The sequence below is a fragment of the Callorhinus ursinus genome, unplaced genomic scaffold (assembly GCF_003265705.2).
Source record: "Callorhinus ursinus isolate GAN/ISIS: 27379988/994484 unplaced genomic scaffold, GSC_fseal_2.0 scaffold90, whole genome shotgun sequence".
In the NCBI taxonomy this organism is placed as follows: domain Eukaryota; kingdom Metazoa; phylum Chordata; class Mammalia; order Carnivora; family Otariidae; genus Callorhinus; species Callorhinus ursinus.
Genome location: NW_027397152.1, coordinates 848,142 through 862,642, shown reverse-complemented (window position 1 = coordinate 862,642; position 14,501 = coordinate 848,142). Strand labels below are relative to the sequence as shown.

The window sequence follows — 14,501 nt, the reverse complement described above, 5'->3', positions numbered from 1 at the left end:
GAGCCTGCTTTCTGAGATTTCTGGACTCTGTTCTCCTCCCTGATCAGGACCTTTGCCTCCTCTCTGTGTTGGAAGGACACCCTCGGAGATGGGTACTGATGGTTCATAGGGGCCAGACTGCTCAGCCTCCTTGGTCTTTACTGAGGGCTCCTTGCACTCACCTAGTACTGAGAGAGCAGAATCTCTCCCAGTTTCAGCTGGGCCTTCTGGGTCTGTTGCTGTTTTTGAAGTTTTCCTGTTCTTGGGTCCATCAGACACTGCCCTCATTTCTTCCTCCTTCTTCCCATAGTGATGCTAATACTGTGTGGGTTTTGTGACTGTTGATTTATCTCTACTTGCTTTTATTTTGGGGTTCACGGGGAATATTCTGCCATCTACTTTTACTGTTAGAGGGTCCAAGGGCAGGCCACCCCAAAACGGGTCACTTTGGCATGAAGATTATTTTAAGTTAAAAAGCAATCAAAACCCAGCAGATTCAGGAAAAGCTCTCTCCCTCCCCCACGTCTACCTGAGAAGAACTGAGATAGAGGACCTGCTCCAGAAAGAGAGCTATCACCATGGATAACTACATTTACCATGAACTAGGTCTGGTAGGCAGGGAGGAACCTAGCAAGGCCTGTTTGATCAAAATCCTCTGTGTCCCATTGTTTCTAAGTGGCCCAGCACATGTGTTTACCAAACACGTGTTTTTTTCAGCTTCCTGTGAATTGCATTCCTTCCCTTTGAAGTCCCAGGGCCTACTCCCTGCTCCTTGGCTCAGGACTACTATGTACCTCATTCTGCCTGACTGTCTTTGGAATTTCCATGTCTGTGTGGATTCCCCGTAGGTATGAACTTAAATTTGATTTTCTCCTGTTAATCTATCCCATGTCAATTTGATCCTTAGTCCAGCCAGAGGGACCTAGAAGGGGCCAGAAGTTCCTCCCCACACGGTGAATGTCCATGAGGTTTTGGTTTTGCTATCTACTTGCTTGTCTGAATTTTTTTTTTTTTTTAAGTGGAGCCCAATGCGAGGCTTGAACTCACGACCCTGAGATCAAGACCTGAGCTGAGATCAAGAGCTGACTGCACCCCCCCAGGCGCCCCTGCCTGTCTGGTTTCAGGTGAGGATTCAGAGATTGAAAAACTGCTGCTACCACCCCTGCTGAATCCCCTGCTCCGCAAGTGTGTGCGTTTTGCTGTATAGATAGTTCATTTTTATTTTATTTATTTATTTATTTTTAAAGATTTTATTTATTTGAGAGAAAGAGAGCACGCTTGAGTGAGAGAGCACAAGTAGGGGGCATGGCAGAGGGAGAGGGAGAAGCCGGCTCCCGGATGAGCAAGGAGCCCAATGCAGAGCTGGATCCCAGGACCCTGGGATCATGACCTGAGCCGAAGGCAGACACTTAACTGACTGAACCACCTAGGCGCCCTGTTGTATAGATATTTTATTTTATTTTTTTTAAAGATTTTATTTATTTATTTGACAGAGAGAGACACAGCGAGAGAGGGAACACAAGCAGGAGGAGTGGGGGAGGGAGAAGCAGGCTTCCTGTAGAGCAGGGAGCCCAATGTGGGGCTCAATCCCAGGATCCTGGGATCATGACCTGAGCCGAAGGCAGACGCTTAACGAGCGCCGAGCCACCCAGGCGCCCCTAGATATTTTAGATAGACCTTATATTTTAGGGCAATCTTAGCTTCACAGAGAAGTTAAACAGGAAGTACAGAGAGTTCTCCTGTACCCCTTCTCTCCCAGTTTCCCCTATTATTATTACCTGGCCCTTGTTACAGATAATGAACCAGTAGTGATGCCATAACTAAAGTCCATCATTTATATTAGGGTTTGCTCTTTATGTTGTATTTGGTTGTTGACAAATATATAATGTCATATATGTTATATTTCCATAAGAGGTAAAAAGAACCACCCTCTGCTTAGAAATAGCTTACCTGTTTCTGGTACTGAGACCTTGAGGCATGGATGTATACAGGGGTTCTCACCGAGGGAATTCTATATAATGCAATGAGTAACACGCTCAATGACACAAAGACAGCAAGAAGCCTCATATAGCTCTGCCATGTAATGTCCCTCAACATAAGCTGGTGGTACTGAAGTCCAAGGAAAGAAATTCAAGGAGAGTGGAGAGACCCAGCAGGGGAGGCAATAGGTATATAGCTTTCTGACAATCTGGCCTATTTCAGAGAAAAATGTACTGTAACTTATATATACTTCAGCTAATCCTACATAAAAATTTTGATAGATACTGAGAAGTGACACCAACATTATAGATCTGTTTGTTTATGAGACATTCTTTGTCATCTGTATGGCTTTTTTGTCTTTCTTTCGCTTGAGAAACCGTAAATGTGGTTTTTTAGGCTGATATTCTGTATGAGGAGAGGTGTCTTTAAGCACAGTTAATAATCCACTGACATCTTCCGAGCTCGTAGAGAAATACATTAGGACTTCTTGTAGTTTTTTATTACCCCTTTTTGTGTCTTTGTGTGGAACTGTTTGCAGTTACACGTTCCATAAAGTTTGTGGTTTTAGTACTTCCAAGTAGGCTATAGTAACTCTGCCTTACATTTATGTATTACATTTTTTCCCCTTTCATTTCTTTTGAAATTACCTTATGGTACACTGAGAACACACAGACGGAACATCACAGTATTTGTTGACAATTTTGTTCAGTACGTTCTCACCAAAACTGCACATTAACCCGAAATAGCCAAGATAGTGTGTATTAGTTTCCTATTGCTTCTGAAAAATTGTCACAGACTTAGTGGCTTAAAACAGTGCAAAGATAGTTGGGGAGGTCAGAAGCTCAACGTGGGTCTCATGGGCTAAAATCTGAGGTGTCAGCAGGGCTGGAGGATTTAGGGGCGAGTCGGGCTCTTTGCCCTTTTTAGCCTCTAGAGGGCGCTCTCACTCCTTGGTTCTGGGCCCCAAGCCTGCAAGGGTGTAACTCCAGCCCTGCTACTATCCCAGATCTCCTTTGATTCTTCTGCCTCCCTCTTCACATTTAAGGACCCTTGTGAGTACATTGGGCCCACCCAGGCAATCCAGCATAATCTCATTTCAAGTTCCATAATGTAATTACATCTGGCAAAATCCCTTTTGCTACATGAGGCAACATTCATAGATTCTAGGGACTACACTGTGGACATCTTTGGGGGCCTTCTGTTCTGCCTACAACAGGTGTTTTTAGGCAGTTATCTGTATCTTCCATTGACTTTTGGCCTAAATCTTCGGAATTTGTAGTCAGTAGGTAAAATTTTTGGCTATTTATGAACATCCTTTGAATAATTAGAAAGATTGTATACATCTTTATTTCCCCGTACACTTGTGGCTAATTTTCCTCAATAAGCTAGTAAGTTGTGTTCATCACAGTACCTAATAGTTTGTCCCTTTAAGGACCACTGTCTTATTAAGGGCTTAGGAAAACGTCAAAGCTGAGCCTTACACAGTGATACATTGTTTTTAACCTTTTTGGTTTCCAAAAGAACATGGCTGTTACTTACATTTCCTTGGTTTCTGGTATCATAAGACATACAGAACTCTTAATATATTTTCCTCTTTGGAATGAGGTGGTGAGAGCGACCACTTGTTGAGGAGCTCTCAGGTACTAAATACTGAATGAGGCACTTTATACCCATAATACTGCATTTAATTCTCACAGCAACCCTGTAGTGTCTGTCTTGATATGTCTATTTTAAAGGTGAGAAGACAGCTCCAGGAGATCAGTTAACTTTCCCAGGATCACGAAATTAATAAGTTATAGAGCAGGAATTCAAACCCATTGTTCCTGACAAATTACATGCATTTTAACTAAATCACAGCCAGTCTTCTATAAATATTGGTGAAATCTCTCATTTCATTAATATGAGCAATGCCAAAGCATAGTTTTTTTTATTTTGAGCGTGAGAGCAAGCAGGGGTGGGGGGTGTCACAGAGGCAGAAGGAGAGAGAATCCCAAGCCGACTCCCCCCTGAGCAGGACCCTGAGATCATGACCTGAGCCAAAATCAAGAGTCGGATGGTTATCCAATTGAGCCACACAGGTGCCCCCAGAGCATAATCTTGGTATCATTCCCAGAAACATACACTATTGAAACCTGTATTTGCTCTATCTTGTTGGACCTGGGTTTATATATACAGATTAATTATAATCTGTTAAGTCATATTTTAAAAAAGGGAGAGCAAGTTGCTTTGAGGACCTGCAGGGGGCATCAGAGGCCGATTGACCCTGGTACTCAGTTGTCTTTAGCACAGTTCAGAAAGAAGCTGTGGGGCACTGTGACTAGGGGTGGGTATCAGCTGTTTGGGGGATGTGGGGTGGGAATAAAACAAAGTGAAGCTTACAGATGGAAAGAGGATGTGTCTCACTCTCCTCCCTGCTGTTTTCCTACCCCATTGCTCTCCTTTCCTTTAAAAATTGTTTTGTTTTGGGGCCCCTGGGTGGCTCAGTCGTTAAGTGTCTGCCTTCGGCTCAGGTCATGATCCTAGGATCCTGGGATCGAGCCTCGGATAGGACTCCCTGCTTGGTGGGAAGCCTGCTTCTCCCTCTCCCATTCCTCCTGCTTGTGTGTTCCCTCTCTCGCCGTGTCTCTCTGTCAAATAAATAAAATCTTTAAAATAAATGAATAAATAACAAAAATTTTGTTTTTGTATTGTCTTTTAACTTTTTTCCTTGAACCTGTCCACCGTAATTACATTTTGCTTCTTACCTTAACTTCCTTATTCTTTGATTTTCTCTCTTTCTTACTCTTTTAAGATGACTTCTCAATCTAATTTTTAAATTTTTTTTATTTTTTAAAGAATTTTTTTATTTATTTGAGAGAAAGAGAGTGCAAGAGAGAGTGCACGTGCAGGGAGGGGGGTGGTAGGGAAGGGGGGTGTTGGGCATGGCAAGGGAGAGGGAGAAGCAGAATCCCCGCTGAGCAGGGAGCCCCACGTGGGCCTCAATCCCTGGACCCTGGGATCATGACCTGAGCCGAAGGCAGATGCTTAACCAATCTGCCTAACCGACTGAACCACCCAGGCGCCCCACTTCTCTTATGTTTAAAAACCTCAAATTTGTCTTAAAATATACTCATTTCAGATTGCCTCTGTATTTGTAAAGATAATAAGCCAGCAGCACTGGTATTATAAAATAAGTAATTACTACCAAGAGAAGAGAGGGCCTGTAGGTGCTCAGTGACTTTTTAGGGGGAGGGGGCACTGAATTAAAATTAAATGGAATTGAAAGTGATAGCAATACTTATACCTTAGTTTGGAAATAAAGAAAGTTTCACAGAGATGCTTTGACTTGAGGTAAGTTAAGATTGTGATTTCTTTTACTGTTTTGGAGAAACCTTTCCAGTGATCTAACTTCAAATAACTGTTGCCTGAAATCTGACAGAATTTATGAGCTCAGGGAACCTCACACACACACCTAAAAGGTAGCAAGCATTAAATTCTATTTAGGCTCCTGGATTCATAGACTGTTGAAGCCGAACGAGACCGCAGAGAGCGTCTAGTCTCTTTTCTTTTCTGGGACGACTGAGATTCTCCTTGAGACCAAGGGTAACGTCCTGTTCTTTGACCCCATAAACCTCAGCTCACATTCTAGTTGGTAGCAGGTGTCCTCTAATATTTGTTGTCTGAATGAGATCGCTGCAGGCCCAGAAAGGTTACAAATACTTATAACTTCACGTAACAAGTCTGAAGACACAGGGTGGACTCCAAATCTTGCAAGTACACATGGAATCACTGTGATTGCAATGGCACGGTTTCCGCATGGGATTCCACTGAGCCCGCCTCTCAGACTGTGGGTTCTAATACATATATTTCAGTGTGGTCACATACCATTCAAATACAAAATTTATTTAATTCTTATTTTTATAGTGAAGGACAGCAGTGATAGAGTTTTGCCAATAAATATCTAAAAGTAGCGATTTCAAAAGCCACTATGAAGCAATTCCATGCCTTAGTTTTAAATGTCTAAACTTGCAAAATTTGGCAAAGAGAATGTTATAAGTGGATGCCAAACACAAGGGAGTGAGGGAAAGGTAAAGCATGAGGGACTACTGAATTTTTGTTTCTCTGTGATAGTAGTGAGAACTACTATAAGTTCTACTGTAAGGGGGTGGAAAAATCTGTGTGGACTTTTACCAGAGCCATTTCCAATTTTTAAAAATTGCTTACAACAGTGTATGTTACCAAGCAACTGTAACCAAGTTATTACATCAGTGGTGAAAATACAATACACACACACACTCATGATCCTTCCAACAAAGGGCCCCTGACTCATTTTCACCAGTCCTCGATACCAGGATTCACGGATCTGCAGTAACTATGATATCATCATTTCTTCCAAAGAGCCAGAGGAAAAGAAGTTACACGAGTGTAGTGTGTGTGTGTGAGAGAGAGAGAGAGAGACAAAAACGGGGCAGGGCAGCTAGAAAGGGAGTCAAATGATCTTCATCAATTTCCACAACAGCAGGCTTAGATTAGCTTAGGACACTGATAAATTTTAAGAGAATCACAATGTATTTTGAGGGAACTGATTCAAGACTGACCACCGTCTACCATAAGGCAACGGATGCAGTGTTTACTCACACGGGCTCTGGCACCAGACTGCCTGGGTTTGAATTCCAGTTTCTTTACTTCCTTGCTATGTTTTCTTGGATGAGTTGCCTAAACTTGATAAGCTTCAATTCCCCCATCTGTAAATGGGGGATAATAATAGACTCTACACTGTAGAGTTGTTCTAAGGATTAAATCAGTTAAAATAGATTAAGTGCTTAGAACAGTGGGTGGCACATAATTAGTACTCAACAAATGTCAACTTTATTATCTCTCCTGATGAAAATCACAGGTAACTAAAAAATGCTGACCCTTTTGACTGGTGATTCTCAACAAGGATGAGTTACCTCTAAAAAGTGGGGAATTTACAACTGTGTTTTTTGCTTACGCAATGATTGGCTGGCAGCAGCACTCAGCGGGTAGGGTCAGGGTTACGGTTAGACATCCTACAGTCAGTCCAACGGTGAACCCCCCCCCCCAGGTCCTACACAACTTTATATATCCTCCTAGCCTTCATGTAGGTCAACATTTGGCTGGGGCACCTGGGTGGCTCAGACCAGACCTTCGGCTCAGGTCATGATCCTGGGGTCCCGGGATCGAGTCCCACATCAGGCTCCCTGCTCAGCGGGGAGTCTGCTTCTCCCTCTGACCCTCCCCACCTCATGTGCTCTCTCTCTCTCTCAAATAAATAAATAAATAAAATCTTTTAAAAGAATACTTTAGTAATTTGGCAGCCTTAAAAATCAGGAGATTTCATGTAACAACCTAGATTTCTGGCTTCTCTTGAAAATATAGGAATGTCTGAAATCCCTGCCTTATTTCCTACTTGGCAGCAGGAGTGGAAGTGAAATGGGGTTGTCCCCATGGGCGAACTCTCTCTTCACTTACTTGTGATCTGCCAGCTCCAACGCCTTTGAGTCAGCTGCTGCCTGGTGCCCAGAACATCTTACCCAGTGCTGGCACCTGGTCACACGTGTGTCGCCAACACATGTCCAGCCCTTCCATTAGAGGAGCTGGGAAGCAAGAACCCAGCAAAGCAAAGTTACTGAAAATCACATTATCCAAGACCTCCTGTAACTGAACTGCCAGGAATTGTACCTATTTTAGCACCACTAAGCCCAGTCTTCAGAAACATTTCAAGTTAGTGGACAAGAGTATATTATATACACACCTGTCATAGTAGGGCATTAGCTGAAAGCTCAAAAGGAAGTTCCTGAATTAGGAGAATGGATGTAGACAAATAGCATTTCTTGTCTTTTCCTTTTTCTAGTACATCTAGACACAGCCTAGTCTGAAACACTCCAGGGTTCCTCACTGATCTCATTGGGGAAGGAGAGAGGGGGAAATACAAAATTCTCAAAATACCTTTTTTTTTAAAGATTTTATTTATTTATTTGAGGGAAAGAGTGAGTGAGAGAGGGAGGAGCAGAGGCAGAGGGAGAAGCAGACTCCCCGCTGAGCGGGGAGCCCAGTGTGGGGCTCAATCCTGGGACTCCAGTATCATGACCTGAGCCAAAGGCAGACACTTAACCGACTGAGCCACCCAGACACCCTCAAAATACTCTTAAAACATAATATAAATCCTTGATGTAACTAAACACTCCTGACATTGAGTGGGAAATGAGAAAAGTGGCAGTAACCAAGGGGCAGTTTGGGGAATTCAGCCCCTTATTTTCCTCAAAATACCTTCCACAAAGGCCCTCCAAGGAAATATGCAACTATTTTCCTTTCGCAAATGAAGCTACAAGAGAAGTATTCATACCCTACCTTCAGATTATTAACCCTAGAACCCTCCTTTGTAGAAATTCCTGAGGGAACATGGGAAAGTTGGTGACAGCCTGCATCCCCAGCAGGTGTTGTGATTTAAAACAATGGGGATTGGGTCCCATTCCTCAGAACTCCACTATCCCCATATTAGTAGATTTGTAGCAAACAAGGTGGGTTTATGGTTTGTTTTCCTGAAATCTGTCTGACCTCCCTTTTGAACTTGATCCAGGTGCTTGGTTAGGACGGTGATCAGAATTACTTAGAGACAAATAAGATAAATAAGGCTTTTTATATAGTGGCATCCCATTTAGCAAGCAAACTGACTTCCCCCACATACCATATTTCAACCTACTTCAGTCACTTTAGCAGGCAGGCTGAGTTCATATGGAAACACAGTAAGCTCAACTGAATGGCAGATTTTTTTTTCAAGTTTATTTAAGTAATCGCTTTGCCCAGCATGGGGCTCGAACTCACTACCCAAGATCAAGAGCCACACGTTCTTGTGACTGAGCCAGCCAGGTGCCCCGTGAACAGCAGATTCTTTTTTTTTAAGATTTTATTTATTTATTTGACAGACAGAAACACAGTGAGAGAGGGAACACAAGCAGGGGGAGTGGGAGAGGGAGAAGCAAGCTTCCCGCGGAGCAGGGAGCCTGATGCGGGGCTCGATCCCAGGACCCTGGGATCATGACCTGAGCCGAAGGCAAAGTTTAATGACTGAGCCACCCAGGCACCCTGAACAGCAGATTAAAGCCAAGGCAGAAATATGTGATAGGCTATCCCAGGAACTGTTACAAGCACTTCGCATGAATTAGTTTCTTGATCCTCACAACAACCCTAAGAGGTAGGAACTATTCTATCCCCTGTTTAGGAGTAAGCATACTGAGGGACAGAGAAGTAAAGTAACTTGCCCCATTTGTTCCACGGCTAGTCAACCACAGAGGTGGGGTATATGAGCCCAGGCAGCCCTGCTGCAGGATCCATGCTCCTCTGAGGATGAGATGAATTTCTTGGCAATCACATTTTGCTGACCTCTCCAAGGAAGGCCTAACATGGTGGCCACACCTGGCACACTAGCTTACTGTGGCACAAAAGTTTTGTAGTATTGGGGAGCAAGAATTTCCTGTCCCCTTCTAGGTCCTTCTAGCTGGATTAAGAATCAAATTGACATGAGACAGATTAACAGGAGAAAATAAAATTTAATTCTGTATGTACAAGGAATCCACACAGACATGGAAATTCCAAAGACAGTCAGGCAGAATGAGGTACATAGTAGTCCTGAGCCAAGGAGCAGGGAGTAGGCCCTGGGACTTCAAAGGGAAGGAATGCAATTCACAGGAAGCTGAAAAAGAGTACATGTTTGGTAAACACGTGTGCTGGGCCACTTAGAAACAATGGGACACAGGGGACTTTGATCAGATCAACAGGCCTTGCTAGGTTCCTCCCTGCCTACCAGACCTAGTTCATGGTAAATGTAGTTATCCATGGTGATAGCTCTCTTTCTGGAGCAGGTCCTCTATCTCAGTTCTTCTCAGGCAGACGTCGGGGAGGGAGAGAGCTTTTCCTGAATCTGCTGGGTTTTGATTGCTTTTTAACTTAAAATAATCTTCATGAGAAACTGGGCCTTTTTGGGGCAGCCTGCCTTGCCCCCTACAGTATCACGATACAGAATGATGCTGTAAGCCCAGAGGAACTTTGTGTCACCTTGAATGACCCGAATTAGACCTAAGGAAACTGCTAGCCAACAATGACAGAATACTTAACTCACTTCAGTGCCTAAAAAAAGTGGTTGAATGTAATTTTCAGTTTGCTTTTGAATTTAGGTGCAACCAAACCTCCACTCTCAGCTGTATTAAATGACAGTGGTCATTGCCTCCTTTTTCATCTTAGTCTCAAATAATGGCTCTGGACCCAGAGCTAATAGCCCTCCTTGAGTCCAAGCAATTCAGGCAGCTGAGAGGGTGTCCTCTCAGGATACTTCTCCAGGGCATAAGGCTGTCCTCGGTGCCCCTGATGGCCCTCTGTCGGTAGGATAGGATCTGTAAATTGTTGTGAGGAATGGCGGTGGACTTGTGCTGACCCGTCCCCCGAAAAACCTCCCCCCACCCCCCCAGGCCCCCTGTGGTCAGGGGTGGGATTTGTGAGAAGCCAGGCCTAAGCCAGGAGAATGTGTGGCTGTGAAGGAAGGTAAAGCAGTGAGCTGTAAGGAGGAATTGGGGCTGATTAGCACCAAACACAGAACTTTCTCCGTGTATCTGTGAATGGAGCATCTCTGTCCAGTTACTCGTCAGGTCTCTCCTACACCACTTCTTCAGTTTTTGCTTACTTAGCAGTTAGCTGTCAAATTCGAAATCCATCCTAGTTTAGTCTTCAAAGCCTTGATATAATCGAACTTTCATTGGCAAAACCAAACAAAAAACCCAACCAGACAAATTGGGAGGGTCTTCCTGTCTTATAACCGGAGGCAATCGGATATAGTGATTGAATGTGTGTCCCCGGAGTCAGACTGCCTGAGTGAATCCTGCCTTGGTTCCTTCGCAGTTGTGCAGCCTAAAAGTCTGGTGTCTCAGTTTCTTCATCCGTAAAATAGGAATAATAAAAAGTGGTGCAGGGGCACCTGGGTGGCTCAGTCGTTAAGCGTCTGCCTTCGGCTCAGGTCATGATCCCAGGGTCCTGGGATCGAGCCCCGCATCGGGCTCCCCGCTTGGCGGGAAGCCTACTTCTCCCTCTCCCACTCCCCCTGCTTGTGTTCCTGCTCTCACTCTCTCTCTCTCTCTCTCTGTCAAATAAATAAATAAAATCTAAAAAAATAAAAAAAAAAAATCTTAAAAAAAAAAAAAAAGTGGTGCAGTGAGCATTAAGAGTACCTCATTGTCAGGCCTCAGGAATTACCATTATCATCCTCGGGTAGTTCAGCGTTGTCTGTAACTAAAGTTGCGTCAGAGACATACACTGAAGAGGAGCTGTTCCCGTAAAGTTAATTGTGTCATTTTGGATCTCTTTCTCTCTGCTTTTTGTGCTGCTATGTGACAGCTATCTGTGCTGTGTGTCACATGGCCTTTTCCCGTGATTAATGTTTCAAATTTGTAACTCGTCAAACAGATACCAGAAAAAAAAAAGGCAGCAGTACTTCATCTAACCACACCCACATGAAAGCAGATGCTGGGCTGTTGCCATGGTAATGCAGGGTATTTTGTAAAACACTTGGGGGGGGGCAGGAGTTGCCTCACACTCCTGCTGGGTGGGGAGAGGGCAACTACTTTCATTAAAACCACCAGGCCAGTGGTTGAGTTAGACTCCCCAGGTTCCTGCAGTAAATCAGAGCTGTCTCGGGTTTGGGGTTTGGTTGTACGCTTGGTTCGTTTGTCATGTAGACATTTTTTTTCCAGTTTCCTTCCTCTGGGTAGAAGGACCTAGAGATACCCCTTTGCTCTTCTACATACATCCAGAAACTGCAAACTTAGTTCTCATAAAAATAAGGTCTGTTTTCCTCTAAGTCCTGACACAACTAAACCTAGCAAAAGGATTTTTGTGAGCTTCTTCTCCTATCCCGTCTCTACACGTATTCATTGTCCATAATTAAGGCTCACTGAAGCATTTTTTTTTTTAAAGATTTTATTTATTTGACAGAGAGAGATGGCGAGAGCAGGAACACAAGCAGGGGGAGTGGGAGAGGGAGAAGCAGGCTTCCCGCGGAGCAGGGAGCCCGACTCGGGGCTCGATCCCAGGACCCCGGGACCATGACCTGAACTGAAGGCAGACGCTTAACAACTGAGCCACCCAGGCACCCCTCACTGAAGCGTATTATTCAGTGTTTTCTTTTTAGCCAGAGTTAAGCACACAGGAGGATATTTTTCAGATAGAGGTGTTTGGACAACTCTAGGCATAGTAATTTCAGGATGGAAAATCTGTACCAGATATGACTTCGCTGGGATTTATTAGCTGGCTGAAGTCAGTAATTCTGCATGAAACAAACTGAGAAGCAGAGTTACATGCTGATGGAATGTGCCATAGCCTCCAGTGGTTAGTCTGGATTAATACTACTCAGTCACCAGTGACTACCCATAGTATACTGGGCAGGAGCAGAATTAGATATGCTCTCTAGGAATCACATGCTAATGAGAGTCAACCCCTCAATCACCTAAGCTCTCAATCATCTTACTGAATTGCTATCATGCCCAAGGCACCATGCTAGGCCATAAGCAGGGAAATAAACCCTCTAAAACACAGCTCTTGCCTTCTAACAGTTTCTAATATAGGTGAGGGAAAACAAAAAACAGGAAAAACTACTGGCAATAATATAATGCACAAGGTATTATTAAATGAATATTGGCAGTGGTGGGCGATATGTATGTGGAGAAGAGAGAAATCCCTATGGGCTGTGGTGAAGGAAGGTAGTATTTGAGTCGAGCCTTGAAGGATGGGTAACGGGGGGTGGGGGTGGGGTGGGGAAGGTGGGGGTATTCAGTAAGGGGAAAAGACAAGAGTAACAGTGTAGAGGTCGGGTCTCAGCATTGGAACTTGGTCAATGTAGAGATGTTAGGACAGGCCCAGGGAGGTCAGAAACTGGGGAAGAGACAATGCACTGGTGTGGGGCAGTATTAACATAGAGTGGGGAGTCATTGGCCCAGGCCCTTAAAGTTGTGAGCCAAGCAAAACCAGGAAAGCCATGTAGAATACAAAGGGGGCTATTTAAAAGAGTGTGAGTTATGGCCCTGCCAAGCAAGGAAAAGATGAGAGGAACACAAAATTCAGTCAACCCAGGGTGCCTGGGTGGCTCAGTCGTTAAGCGTCTGCCTTCCGCTCAGGTCATGATCCCGGGGTCCTGGGATCGAGTCCCACATCGGGCTTCTTGCTCCACGGGAAGCCTGCTTCTCCCTCTCCCACTCCCCCTGCTTTGTTCCTTCTCCCACTGTGTCTCTCTCTCTCAAATAAATAAACAAAATCTTTAAAGAAAAAATTCAGTTAACCCAAATCATGCAATAGTGTAAAAGTTTACAATATAATTCCATAACATGTGCAGGATCCGATGAATTGGCATTATGACACTAATGTGACTTGAGAGCCCAATGGAAGGTCTTAACTCAGAAGAAAAGTTAAAAAGAAAATTATATACTAAGTCTACAAAGTCAGTTTTCAAATATTTAAGAGCATTTAATTAATTTGTGAAGGCACTCTGAGAAGTGATGGCTGAATTTTGCTTGATTAATAACTAGAATATGGAGATTTACACTAGAAATACTGGATGTTTAAATTTAATAAATCAAAATAGTGTTTTTCTGTGCATGACTGCTGCTTTGGAGGAGCCAACAACCTCAGCTCGGCAAGAGCACAGGATGGAAGGTGTCCACCTCAGGCCGAATGAGGTTCTGGAAGGCAGGAGGGCAGCACCAAGTCAAGGTCCATTAACTGTTGGGACTGCGGTTTGGGGAGAGACTTCAGTACCTGGAGGCACGGAGAGGAAAAGGAAACACTGACAGCATAGGAGCTGGGGCAGGAAATGGAGCCATCTGGCAGCAGTTCTAAGTGGCAAAAGGTTCTCTCTCCGAAGGGAAACAAACACAGAGAAAAAAGAGAACTTTTAGGGAAGAACATGTGGAAATCCCATGGAATACTTTGCTTTTGCTTTGCATCGAGTGAAAGCCTATAGTAACCAGTAATAAAACGGGTATTGGTCTCTTTGTTAGATTGAAAATGAATTATCATGAGTCTGGACCTTTAAGTAGAATTCAGTCTGTGCTGACTACTGGGTATTTACCCCAAAGATACAAATGTAGGGATCTGAAGGGGTATGTGCACCCCAATGTTTATAGCAGCAATGTCCACAATAGCCAAAATGTGGAAAGAGCCAAGATGTCCATCGACATCTTGGATGGATAAAGAATGGATATGGATGGATAAAGAATGGATATGGTATATGGATAAATGGATAAAGAAGATGTGGTATATATACACAATGGAATATTATGCAGCCATCAAAAGGAATGAGATCTTGCCGTTTGCAACGACGTGGATGGAACTGGAGGGTGTTATGCTGAGTGAAATAAGTCAATCAGAGAAAGACATGTATCATATCACCTCACTGATATGAGGAATTCTTAATCTCAGGAAACAAACTGAGTGTTGCTCACTCCAGTGGGGGGTGGGAGGGGTGGGGTGGCTGGGTGATAGACATTGGGTAGGGTATGTGC

General features: G+C 43.9%; 1 long non-coding RNA gene across 1 annotated transcript in view; it reads left to right on the top strand.

The window, feature by feature from the left end:
- LOC141371723 (uncharacterized) overlaps positions 1 to 14,501 on the top strand; it is a 57,022-nt gene that overhangs the window by 19,845 nt on the left and 22,676 nt on the right. The window contains exon 2 of the long non-coding RNA XR_012376893.1: positions 999 to 1,103. This is a non-coding gene — a long non-coding RNA (uncharacterized lncRNA). The remainder of the gene's footprint in view (positions 1 to 998; positions 1,104 to 14,501) is intronic.